This window comes from Cupressus sempervirens, chromosome 6 (genome assembly GCF_028749045.1).
Source record: "Cupressus sempervirens isolate cs-2001-9-10 chromosome 6, ASM2874904v1, whole genome shotgun sequence".
Classification (NCBI taxonomy): domain Eukaryota; kingdom Viridiplantae; phylum Streptophyta; class Pinopsida; order Cupressales; family Cupressaceae; genus Cupressus; species Cupressus sempervirens.
This window is the reverse complement of record NC_143123.1, coordinates 691901632-691915025: the sequence shown is the minus strand read 5'-3', so window position 1 is coordinate 691915025 and position 13394 is coordinate 691901632.

Below are 13394 nucleotides of genomic sequence, written 5' to 3'. Positions count from 1 at the left end.
CGAAGGAATAGTGCTAAGGCATTAATGACATTAAGAAGAAGCATTATGACCCCGTTGCAGCTATATGACTTGGCAGCAAAGTCAGAAGGGACCTGTTTTAATGAACAACAAAGCGGGACCTAATAAAACGGTTGAGAAAGAAATCAAGCATCAAGGCAATTAGTGAAACATGCAACACACGATACCTAGATTCCTAGAAATCTGTTTGAAGACAGATAAAAGAACAAATCTAGCATTTTCTATGATCTATATTTGTGGGGAATTTAAGGGATAATTAATGTCTTTCAGATTGCATGTTTACAGTCTTAAGTTGTAACTGACTGTCCTTCATGAGGAAGTCGTAGTTTTAGGAGTTTGTTGTTCTTCCCTATAAATAAGACCTCGTCTGTAGCTATGATATAGATAGTGAATAGACAAACAGAGTTGATAGACATCTTATCATTTTTCCAATTTATTGTAATACTGCATATTGAATGAATACATGCCTTTGCTGAGTTTCTACATTTTTATCTGAGTTTGTCTTTGCTTCATTCTTTCGTGTGGGCTCACGTGGAAGGTGGAGTTTTCTTTAGTAAGTAGAAGTTAGACTCAGTTTTCTAAGTTAGAGTTAGAATTGCTATTCTTGCAGCCACTGGAAATAGAACCAGTCAATGTTCCTGCAGCAGTAGGTGCATAGATGTATGGCTAAATACTCAGAATTTCCTTCCAAGTATTTGATAGTTGTCTTTCCCTTGGATAAAATAGATTTGCTCAATGGTTATTGCATTCAAAGTAGTAGTGACTTTTAGTGAAAACTAGAGCATATACTTTGCAGACATCATCTCAAGTTCACACTCCTGGATTGATATTTAATGAAAATCAGTATAGTACTTTGGTGGTAAGGGATGTCCAATCCTACAACTAAAAGGGTGTTATATTGGTTAGAGATATTTTTGGCATCATTAACAAGGATCGTGTCAGTCTAGTATTTACTATTGAGTCATTTAGTTTCATTTTTAGCATTCTTGCATGCATAGAAGAAGAGATCACCTTGGAAGATTTCTTCCCAACTTCAATCAGGAAGATCCTTTTTATCCCGACTCTGAAGAAAGAGAAGAGAGAGAAGAAGAATTGTTTGAGAATGTATTTGCAGAAGTACTAGAACAAGTACAATCACCGACCACATTTGAAGAATCTTTTCATTTGAATAATCTTTTTGCTGAGCCAGAATATCAAGATAATCCATTAGCTCTAATCATTTATCAGCCACCACTAGGACATCTACAAATGGCAGTAGTTCAGCCTACCTTTCCTTTTCCAATTCCTCCTCAGCAGGGTAATCAAAATTTGAAAAATATACCCTCAACTGCCCTCCCTAAATTCTATGGCCTTATTACTGAAGATCTAGAAACTTTTCTCTTTGAGTTTGACATATTTTGTCGAAGTTATGACTACACAATTGATGCCCATAAGCTGAAATGTTGGGCCCATTTTCCGTTGCACCAAAAGCCATGACTATTAGTGAACATGGAACACCACATAATTAACCACCTGTGGGCAGGGGAATGCGTCGCATCACCCAACAATCTCCCCCTCGACGCGCATACCAGGTGCTTACGCGGGTCGAGAAGGCACCAGGGAGATTTGAACCCATGACCAGGCCAAAACCAGGCTCTGATACCAATTGTTGGGCCCATTTTCCATTGCACCAAAAGCCATGACTATTAGTGAACATGGAACACCACATAATTAACCACCTGTGGGCAGGGAAGTGCGTCGCATCACCCAACATGAAATTGTTTCCATCAACTCTAAAAGAAGCTGCTTTGAGATGGTTCATGAGTTTAGGTGCTAATGTTGTGACAGATTGGCCAACTATGTGTAATCTATTCCTACAAGGAATATTGCAGAGGCCATGATTTGAAAGGAGATGACATTTTTAAAATGTCACAAAAGGAGGATGAGACTTTGGAGGACTATGTTGCTCGGTTCATGTTTAACCTACAGCGCAACACACAACATCAACTGAATGAGGAGTCTCAAAAACATCTCTTTCTGAAAGGAGTACATGACAGGAGTATGGAAGCTTTAGACTTAATGGCTAGAGGTGCAATTACACAGAAGATGTGGGCTGAAATCCGAAATATTTGTTTGAACTATTCCAGAGCAACAACAAAAAAAGGACGAGGTTTGAGGGATTTACTCCAAAAGACTCTTGGGGCAGGAGTATCTAAGACAGAATTGTCAAACCTCTTGTCGGATTTCAAGCAAGACATCATTAATGATGTTGCTACACAATTGGATACCATGCAAGCATGCAAGAAGAAGGAAGATGATGATAGTATGTTGGTAGAATATTGCCCCCATTGCAGAGAAAAGAAATGCAACTATCGATGTAAGCCTATTGCTAGCTTGGAATCATAGCATGTTCCTACTGAGTTCAAGGCAATTGATGAAGATGGGGAAGTCTTTTATGTTGCTCAATGAAGGCCATGGGCTCCAAGATCAAGTATTCCTCAAGACCCACTCCATAATTACAGTAGTAATAGTCAATGGCAACAATAGCATGGTAATTATAATCATTGGAAACAACCTTACCAAGGTTGGCAGTAGCCTAACCCAGAGTGGCAGTAGCCTAACCAAGGTTGGCTGCAAACCAACCAAGGGTGGCAGCAGCCCAACCAAGGATGGCAACAGCCTAACCAAGGTTGGCACCAACCTCAGCAAGGTTGGCAACAAACCCAGAATTGGCAGTAGCACTAGCAGCAGTCGACTTTGACTCAACCTCCTCAACAGCAAGCTTTAATGCCTCCTACAACCAATACAACCCCTCAAAAACAGCCACAGTTACCTACACAACTTGCACCTAACCCTAATAGTGCAAAACCTTCAGCCCAGCAACAAAGTTATTCCATCACCCTGAATGGTATCCATCTAAGATCTAGAACAACGCTTGCCTCACCTCAGCAGCCCATTATAACAGAAATAGATGATACAAATACTGAGTCAGTTCAAGACCCTACCACCACTGTTTCTCCTACAGCCAAAACACCACCATTTCCTAGTAGGTTAACAGAGCAAATACTGCCAAGTGAAAATCAAGCTACACTAGATTTGCTTGAGCAACTCAAGAAAATGACGGTAAAAATTCCCTTACTTGATGCAATCAAGGAAGTACCTATATATTCAATAGCCATCAGAGAAGCCTGTGTTAAAAAACTAGGAAGGAAAAAGAAAGACCCAAAGACTATCCATGTCCTTGGACAACTTTATGATCTTATGCTTGATAACTGCAAAATGCCTAAGTGTGCAGACCCTAGCAGCCCAGTAGTAACCCTCACCATTCAAGGGGTACAAGTGCAGAATGTCTTAATAGACCTAGCAGCATCCATCAATGTAATAACCAAGGAAGTAGTGTCCAAATTAAGCATCATTGGTCTTAGGCAGAGCCCAACAATCTTGCAACTAGCAGATAGTTCTACCATCATTCCTGATGGTATGCTAGAAGATGTCACTGTCATATTACATTCATGGGAGTATCTAGTTGATTTTGTTGTACTCTCTCCAAAAACAATTACTGGGGGCTACCCTATCATTTTAGGATGACCATGGTTAGCAACAGCAGATGCTTATATTGCATGCCGATCAGGGAAAATGACTATTTCAAATGGAACAAACACTAAAAATTTGACCTTGTATTCTCCTGCTCAGCCTTTGCTGCAAGATGATCAAGTTGTCTGGCCAAATATGGATGAATCTGATATGGACATAGATTCTATTCAGAAATTGATGATGATCTCACAGGACTCATTTGTAAACATTAAAGAAGAAGATGATGTCATTTCTTCTATCATAATGAATGAGTATGGAACACAACTTGCGACATCTTCTACACAAGAGTATGTCTTAGAAAGCATTCTGCCTTTATCTGGTGAACTACATTATTCCAAGTCTACACAACTTATGCATTCACTCCTACCACATGAGATAGATTCACAACCAATTGTGCAAATTTCAATGGCTGAAAAGGTAGTCAAAACAACAATCATTCCATGAAGAGAATTAAATATAAGCAAATCCTTATCTCAGGCACAACATCATGATACCTTGCAGCTGTTACAAAAGCATCAGGATGCTTTTGCTTGGGAGTATACAGATATGAAAGGTTTGGATCCTGCACTCTATACCCATAGAATTTATATTAGTCCAGATTATAAACCTGTGCGACAACCTCAGCATAGGATAAACCCAACATTAAGGGATATTGTCAAAAATGAATTGCAAAAGTTACTCAATGCTGGCTTCATATATCCTATTTCCGATAGCCAATGGGTGTCACCATTGGTTATTGTTCCCAAAAAGGGGGGAAAATGTTGAGTCTGCATAGATTATAGAGAACTTAACTCAGCTACCAAAAAGGATCATTTTCCATTGTCCTTTGTCGATCAAGTCCTTGATAATCTTGCAGGAAAAAAATACTTTTCATTCTTAGATGGGTTTAGTGGTTACAATCAAATCCAGATAGCACTAGAAGATTAGGACAAGACAACATTCACATGTCCATGGGGAACATTTGCTTATTATGTCCTACCATTTGGTTTGTGCAATGCACCCGCAACTTTCCAAAGAGCTGTTATTAGCATTTTTTCTGACATATCTGCAGATTGTTTGGAAGTTTATATGGATGACTTCACCACATATGGGAAAACATTTGAAGAAGCCAAGGAAAACTTGGACAAGGTTTTACAAAGATGCAAAGACTACAATTTGTCTTTAAATAGTGAAAAGCGCTTTATGATGATGCAATAAGGAGTGGTCTTGGGATGCTTTATTTCTCCTAAAGGAATTGAAGTAGATCTAGCAAATATAGAAGTCATACATACATTAGCTGTACCAGCCAAATTGAAAGAAGTCAGGAGTTTTTTAGGACATGCGGGATATTATCGGCGTTTTATCAAAGATTTTAGTCAAATTGTAGCACCCTTATACAAATTGCTTCGAAAAGATGCAGAGTTTGTATGGGATTCAGAGTGTACAAAAGCTTTCTTGCAGCTTAAGGAGGTCCTCTCAACAACACCAGTGCTTTGAGGACCAAATTGGGAGTTACCTTTTCATATACACATAGATGCTTCAGATCATGCCATTGGACTGGTACGTGGCCAAAAGATAGATTTAGTGGAACATGCAATTTACTATATCAGGAAAAATCTTCAAGGAGCTGAGTATAATTACACAGTGATAGAGAAAGAACTGCTTACTGTAATTTATGCTTTGAATAAATTCAGACATTACATTACAAGATACCAAATATTTGTACATACAGATCACTTTGCTATCAAATATCTGATGAAAAAACTAGCAATCTCTGGACGATTGGCTCGATGGTTGTTACTAATGCAGGAATTTGACATCACCATTATTGACAAACTAGGTAAAGCAAATGTTGTAGCTATTTTCTTGTCTCGTCTTCAAACACCTAATGATCCTGCAACCATAGAAGATAGCTTTCCTGATGAACATCTCTTCCTTTTGTCAACACAAAACCCTTGGTATGCTGACATTACCAACTATCTAACTATTGGCAAAACTCCTTTACATTTTTCTGTGAAAGAAAAATGATTGTTGGCAGAAAAGAGTTTTAATTTCTTATGGATCTTAGGATTCATGTTTTATACTGGACTAGATCAGGTAACACAAAGATATCTCAGAGAAGATGAAACATATGATGTTCTTTGTGCTTGTCATGACGAGTCCTGTGGTGGACACTTTGTTAACAAACGAACTACATTAAAGATTCTGAATACAAGTTATTATTGGCCTACACTTCACAAAGATGTGGCTTAGTATACAAAAAAATGTGATAAATGTCAAAGAATGGGTAGACCAAAAAAAATAGGTGAAATGCCCCTGCAGCCACAGATAGTAGTAGAACCATTTGATAAATGGGGAATTGATTTTGTTGGCCCTATTGAATGCCCATCCGAAGGGAAAAGTTACATATTGGTTTGCACTGATTATGTTACTAAGTGGGCTGAAGCAAAACCCATGAAGTGTCCTCGTGACAATAATGTTGCAAAGTTTCTGTACGAATGTATCTTTACCAGATTTGGTGTTCCAAGAGAATTACAATCAGATCAAGGGCCTCAGTTCACATCTAACCTGATAGCAGCACTCATGGAGGAATATAAAATTTGGCATGGAAAATCATCTTCGTATCATCCACAAGCCAATGGACAGGTAGAAGTAACAAATAGAGAGTTGGAACATATTCTCACTACAATAGTGTCTTTGCATCGTAGAGATTGGGCAGCTAAACTTCCTAAAGCCTTATGGGCGTACAGAACAACATGGAAATCCACTACTGGGTTTACGCCTTTCCAACTCTTATATAGGAAGACAACTATTATGCCTATTGAATTTGAACATAAAACTCTGCGAACAGCTTTGTAACTTCATATTACCCTTCTTGCAGCACAACAGGATCACATTCTGCATCTCAATGAGTTGGATGAATGGCAAAAATCAGCTCTTCATAACACAGAATTAATTCCAAATCAAAGAAAGCAATGGCATGACAAATTCATTAAAGAAAGAGAATTCTCTGTTGGTGATTGGGCACTCCTATATGATTCACGATATCAGCATCACTAAGGCAAATTTCAAACTCAATGGCTTGGTCCCTATGAAATCATTACAATTTTTAACAATGGAGCAGTTCAACTGTCAACAATTGATCTGGTTAAATTCAAACTCCTGGTTAATGGGCATCGCCTGAAGTTATATCATAAACTAGCAACTAGGGAAGAATTTCTTCAACAGTTCACCACAACAAAAACATCTCTTCCTACAGCCACTTCATCTGAGGCTCCCACTCAGACGCCTGTAGCCCCTTGAATTTATTTTCAAGGCCTTCATAATAAAAGAATTCACACTCATGCAAAAATTCATTCCTTTTCCACCTCATTCCATCCCATCTTCTTGTCTTTCCATCATCATTCCATCTCACTTTCTTTCTCTAATAAGGCACTTCTTAGTTCATCCTTCCTATCGCACCTCAGGTCAATCACACTCGACCCCCTTTGCATTTATTTACTTTATTATTTATTTAGGAAAGCATGATATTTAAATTTTTAAAATTTGCAATCTTTATGGTCTGGTGGGACCTAGTCTTTGCTAGGTTGGGGGGAGGGGAAATCGAAATCATGAATGCATACTCAAGGAAATCTTAAGTTAGCATATAGGATGTGCGAAGAAGGCTCATTTTAGTAATGAGATGACAACCCTTTGTACTTCTGAAATGTGTGAAATAATATTAAATCATGATTTTGCATAACTCCTCATTAATATGGCATATGTTTTTTAGCACGATCTTTATTCCCATTATGGTTTGGTGATTAAAATGTCGTCATGAAGTACTGAAGGATGTGATGTTTGGAAAGTATTGAAGTATTACAATTTCCCTCTGTAGAAACCCCTGTAGCTATCATCACCCATACTCTCAAAATCATTTTCAGTGAATTTTCTTGTACTAGCATTTTTTTTTGCAAAAATATGGGTGGAGAACCTCAGCGGCATGAACCAGTAGATCACAGAGTCTTACTGGCAGACCCAACAACATGTAGTTTGTTTTAGCAACGAGGATGGCTGGCTTATTGTCTTTGTTTGAAGTTGTTTGATCAAAAAATTGCGCTCCAATTTCATAATACATTGAGGGATGGATATGCAACTATTAAGGGCATTCGGGTAGAATTCACCGAAGAAATGGTGGCAGAAGTTTCTAGGTTACCCACAAATGGAGAACGATGGACAGAGGATATGGATGCACAACAAGCAAAAGAGGAATTCTCAGTACCGAGAGATCCTCGGCTGGAGGAAAACAAAAAGCAAGGTACATTACGGTTATCTCTCCCTCTGCAATTCATCCACCCTACTGAATTTATCATAAGATATTTTACCTGTGAAGGAAGATATTCCTATTTGTATGTTGTTCATTTCAAAATTTTGAGTGGTTTGTGGCATGGGGATTGTCCTGTAAATCTTCCAAGTTTCCTTTATAATATCATCAAAAGGCAAGCTGCCTATGTACAGCAAGGAAAAACCCGGTCGGTATCCCACCATTGCTTGATTAGGGCTATAATTGAAAAGGAGTTGACTAGGCAGCACTTGGGAACATGGGATGATTTTGTAAATCTAAGGTTAGAGAGACCTAAAAGGGGTGGACCTAAAGGGCAAGGAGTAGGGACAAGAGAGAAAACTATTGTAGGAGTCAAGAAAGTAGTATATAGAATGGCTCAAGGAGCTTCAGCTTCTGCTTCTACACTTAAAACTGCAAAGAGGAAAATTTCGACCGTAGAAGCCTCAACTTCTAGGAAGAGAAAATCACGCACAATTGCTACAAAGAGAGGTTCAGAAAAAGCATCTCCAGTATCACAAGAACCTACACTTAACTCAAATAAAGGGAAATCTATTGATAAGGGCAAGACACCAATTTCTACTCCACGACGAGTCACAAGAATGTTTGGGGTAAATTTAAGAACTGAACCTCCTGCACCACCTACTGAGGCTCCTATACCACCTATTGATATTGAAACTCCAGTACCTACACCTACACAGTCACCAGAGCACACAGTACCTAAACCTAAACATAAAAATAATCTTGAGGAAATTTCTACAAAATCGAATAGTCCTATTAATGTTGATAGTGACATAGAGTCCTTAGAGGAAATAGTGTTAGGATTTGAACAATCAGCAGGGGAAACTGATAATCTACCATCAGAAGAATATCCATTTGTTGCACAAGAAATGGTTTAGGAAATTGCTGAAACATTTCAAGATAAAATGACTATTGCACCCTATCCTGCAGCCATTGCCCCTTCAAAAAAAGTGGATAACACTGTTGCCTGTCAAAATAAAAGCTTTGTTAAATGTCAAAATTCTTAGGATGATAGCGCTGCTGACCACCATCATCTTGAGCACTGCCTTGAAGATTATAGACCTATTGTCCATCATCATACACCACCAGACATTTCCACTCCGTTAATAGCCAACTTTAGTTTGTACCAACAGTTTCAATGGGAAAAAGCAAATAGGGATTTAGAGAAGAAGCAAATTCTTAGAACTATCAGGGAACAAGCACAACAAATTGAAGAAAAGGGTAATGAAATTAAGATCCTGCAGCAACGTGTCACAAAGATCACAGAGCTCATTCCAGAGCTTGTAAATTGTAGGTCCCCATCTCCAATTTACACACTGTTCCTAAAGGAGCAAATGATTAATTTTTAGTTGTCTCGAATTACTCGGGGGTTGAACCCTTCCTTACACACTCCTCACAAATTTTATGCAACATTCAATTCAGTTCCAATGACTCTGCAGAATCTCCTCTGTGAATTATATGTTCATAATCTTGTTGTACTAGATGATAAAGATTGGAATTCATTGTTATATGTGGGAGATGTATAGTTTAGGGTTGTTATGTCATGGATGCAGAATGAGATCAGTCGAGAGAACTAGGCTGCTCCCTATAGGGAGAAAGAAATGTTTGAACCATTGTACATTCGGCCAGAAATACAAAACACTTACAGAGTATTCTTCAATTGGATTTTCGTTAACAATAATTGAAGTGTTGCTGCCAAAATCCACCCTGTCCGCGAATAGGCATTTTTGGATTGGGAGCAACATTGTTCTGCAAATGCCCCTGATGCTATACAAGCTTCTCTTCAAAGATGGATTCGACTGCCAGAAGACCTGAAAACTAGGGAGTTGCACTCTCCCCAAAATCTAGAATTAGCCATCAGCAGGATGCCCAGGTATCTGATGTTGGGAAGAAATCACAAAAATTATTGGGTACCTCTTCGTTTCCAACCGCCAATACTTTTGCATCCTATGCTTGGAAAATATGATTTTTTTGTTGAATATAACATGATTCCTGAAGAACAAAAATGGGAAAGGTTGAAACAAAATCATGGATATTTCAATTACAGAGCTCATGAATCAGGGGAGAAAATTGCTAATGACCTCAGACTGTGGATGAGGATTAGAAACCTATAGATGCTGAAGGGACCAGCCTTAGGACGGTTGGGGGGAAAAATGATGACATGAAGAAATAGAAGTTTTATTAGCCCTTTTTGTGAACATTTGTCTATAACATACTGAACATTATTATGCTTTAGTGTAAATGTTTTGAACCTTTAATGTATAAAGTATGGACATAGGGCATAAAATGATAATCGGAATTATATTTAAAAAGGGGTTCATTTTGTGGTAAAAATCTTTCTTCATGAATGTTCGATATGGGTAGATCTTCCTGCAGCTGAAGAGATTGCAAAAATTGTTAGTTGAATGATTAATGCCTTTTCTTTATAAACTAATAAATGAAAATAAATGTTTGCAAGAAGTCTTGTGTGTATTAAATGTTGATCGCAGGATACAACCTAAGCGGGAGTTAAACAAACTACGAAAGAATAGCGCTAAGGCATTAATGACATTAAGAAGAAGTGTTATGACACTGTTGCAACTAGAAGACTTGGTGAAAAAGTCAGAAGGGACCTGTTTTAATGAATAACAAAGAAGGACCTGATAAAATGGCTGAGCAAGGAAGCAAGCATTAAGGCAATCAGTTAAACATGCAACACACGATACCTAGATTCCTGGAAAGCTGTTTGAAGACAGATAAAAGAGAAAATCTAGCATTTGCTATGATCTATATTTGTGGGGAATTTAAGGGATAATTAATGTCTTTTCAGATTGCATGTTTACAGTCTTAAGTTGTAACTGACTTTCCTTCATGAGGAAGTCGTAGTTTTAGGAGTTTTTTGTTCTTCCCTATAAATAAGACCTCATCTGTATCTATGATATAGATAGTGAATAGACAGACAAAGTTGATAGACATCTTATCATTTTTCCAAGTTATTGTAATACTGCATATTGAATGAATACATGCCTTTGCTGAGTTTCTACATTTTTATCTGAGTTTGTCTTTCCTTCATTCTTCCATGGGGGCCCATGCGGAAGGTGGAATTTGCTTTAGTAAGTAGAAGTTAGACTCAATTTTCTAAGTTAGAGTTAGAACTGTTGTTCCTGCAGCCACTGGAAACAGAACTAGTCACTATTCCTAAAGCAGTAGGTGCATAAATGTATGGCTAAATACTTAGAATTTCCTTCCAAGTATTTGATAGTTGTCTTTCCCTTGGATAAAATAGATTTCCTCAATGGTTATTTTATTCAAAGTAGTAGTGACTTTTAGTGAAAACTAGAGCATATACTTTGCAGACATCATCTCAAGTTCACGCTCCCAGATTGACATTTAATGAAAATTAGTATAGTACTTTGGTGGTAAGGGATGTCCAATCCTACAACTAAAAGAGTGTTATATTGGTTAGACAATCCTTTGCATAAATACTATGCCTTTTCACAAATTGTTGCTAGGTCGGCTAAGACCAAAAAACACTTTTCCAACTCAGAGTAAACATCTAGGATGTCGATCCTAATTGGTCAAGTAATTATTTTATAAATAAAATAATTTATTTATTTTTAATTTCATTTTTCTACTTCATTGGTAAATCATGAATATCTCTTTTCCATACATTTTGTACTGATTTCTAAGGTTATACATGTCATCATCAACATGTATACTATCTCTATTCAACTCTGCTAATCATAATATGACGTCAATAACAAGTTACATACAAAACAATACACTATTGTAAACCAATTTCATACTTAGACAATTTTTTGAGTACCAAAAGCTAAGTATCTTTATTTACAAGGTTTTTTACAACATGTACATCATGTATTGCCATAAATGACAACAATTGCATATCTACATTAGCCAATTGTCAACAATCTCCCCCTTTGGAATTTATGGCAACAAAATAGGGAAAATTGGCTAAGTAATAAAAACTTGTACAAAATATTATAGTATCAATATATTAATTATCTTTTACAACTTATCCATCTTACGTATGCTTTTCCTTTTGATATGATTATACACCTTACCTTATTTGCATCTTCTCCCTTGCCTTATTTACAATTTTCTTATGAATCTTGTCCCCCTTTAACATCAATGACAAAGGTTAGAATGTCAAAAACTATATTCATCTACCTTAAGCTGATAATATCTTCATGCAATCATCAAAACTTGCCTTGAGACTGTTTAAACCTTTTACCCATGTATCCTTGGTTGTTTTAGTAGAGGTGAGAATTGCACATAAGGCATATGATGCAATCTCAACTTCATTTAGATCGGAGTATAAAAAGTTTGAATAAGTGTCCATGGCTTTGACACACTCCTTCTATTGTCTCTCAATAGTAGTTATCTTTAGAGCAATAGACTCTCCAAATTTGTTCTTTCTAAAATTCCAGTTTCCTGATATCACTATGAACACTAGCCACTTGTCCTTCAAAGTCATCAACTTTATTTGAAGGTTGTTGTATCTGGCTTGATAGAGCTTCTAGCTCACTCAACTTTTCTTCAATCTTACTGTCAAAATCCTTGGTCAACTTGTGAGATAAGGTACACTTAATGTACAATACCTTTCCATCTTGTTGACATCTCTGAAGTTCCTTGATACAAGTATCAAGATTTAGCAAATCATTCTTGATATTTTGACAAATGGTGCTAAATAGATTAGCATCATGGGAAATTTGGGCCTTTGATTCTACAACATTTAACAAATTTGTAAGTTACTCATCAAAAGATTTTAACACTGGTTGTACCCTCTATTCAGGATCTACCTTTGTATGTTGGATTGCTAGAGTACTATGTAACCTAATAGTTACCTCCATCAAGATTCTTTGTAGGCTCTTTACTTTCCTATTCTTCTCAATAAGTTTTGTTAGAGATGAGATCAAGTTAGTTTGATCATCATCATCACTTGTTAGGCTAGCAAGTGAAAGTGGAGTAGATGAACTAGATGGTTTAGATTCATCTTATCTTTGCTTCTTCTCTGCTACCTCTTTAACTCTTCTCTCTTCTTTCTCTTTTTCCTCTTTTTCTTTTCTTTCCACCTCTTTCTTTCTTTCTCCTCTATTATTTTCTTCTCTTCCTCAACTCTTCTTTTCTTCTCTTCCTCAACTCTTCTTTTTTCTTCCCTCCTCAACTCTTCTTTTCATCTCTTCTTCAAGAAATTTCTACTTGGGTTCTTCTATTTTTCTCTTTTCTACTTCTAATAGCCTCTTTTCCTCTTCAATTTGTTTCAATTGATCTTGAATAACCTTGGCATGAGATTTAGGTTGTTTGAAACTCTCAAAAGGGTTAGTATCATGAATGTTAATAGTAACATTGGTTTGATCAATTTGCATAGTGTCACCACGTACTGACACTTTCAAAGTCCCAAGTGTTGATGAAGGTGCTGCCTTAGACTCTATCAACATCTGACTAATAGTTGGGGCTACATTTCATTCCTTATTTTATCCTT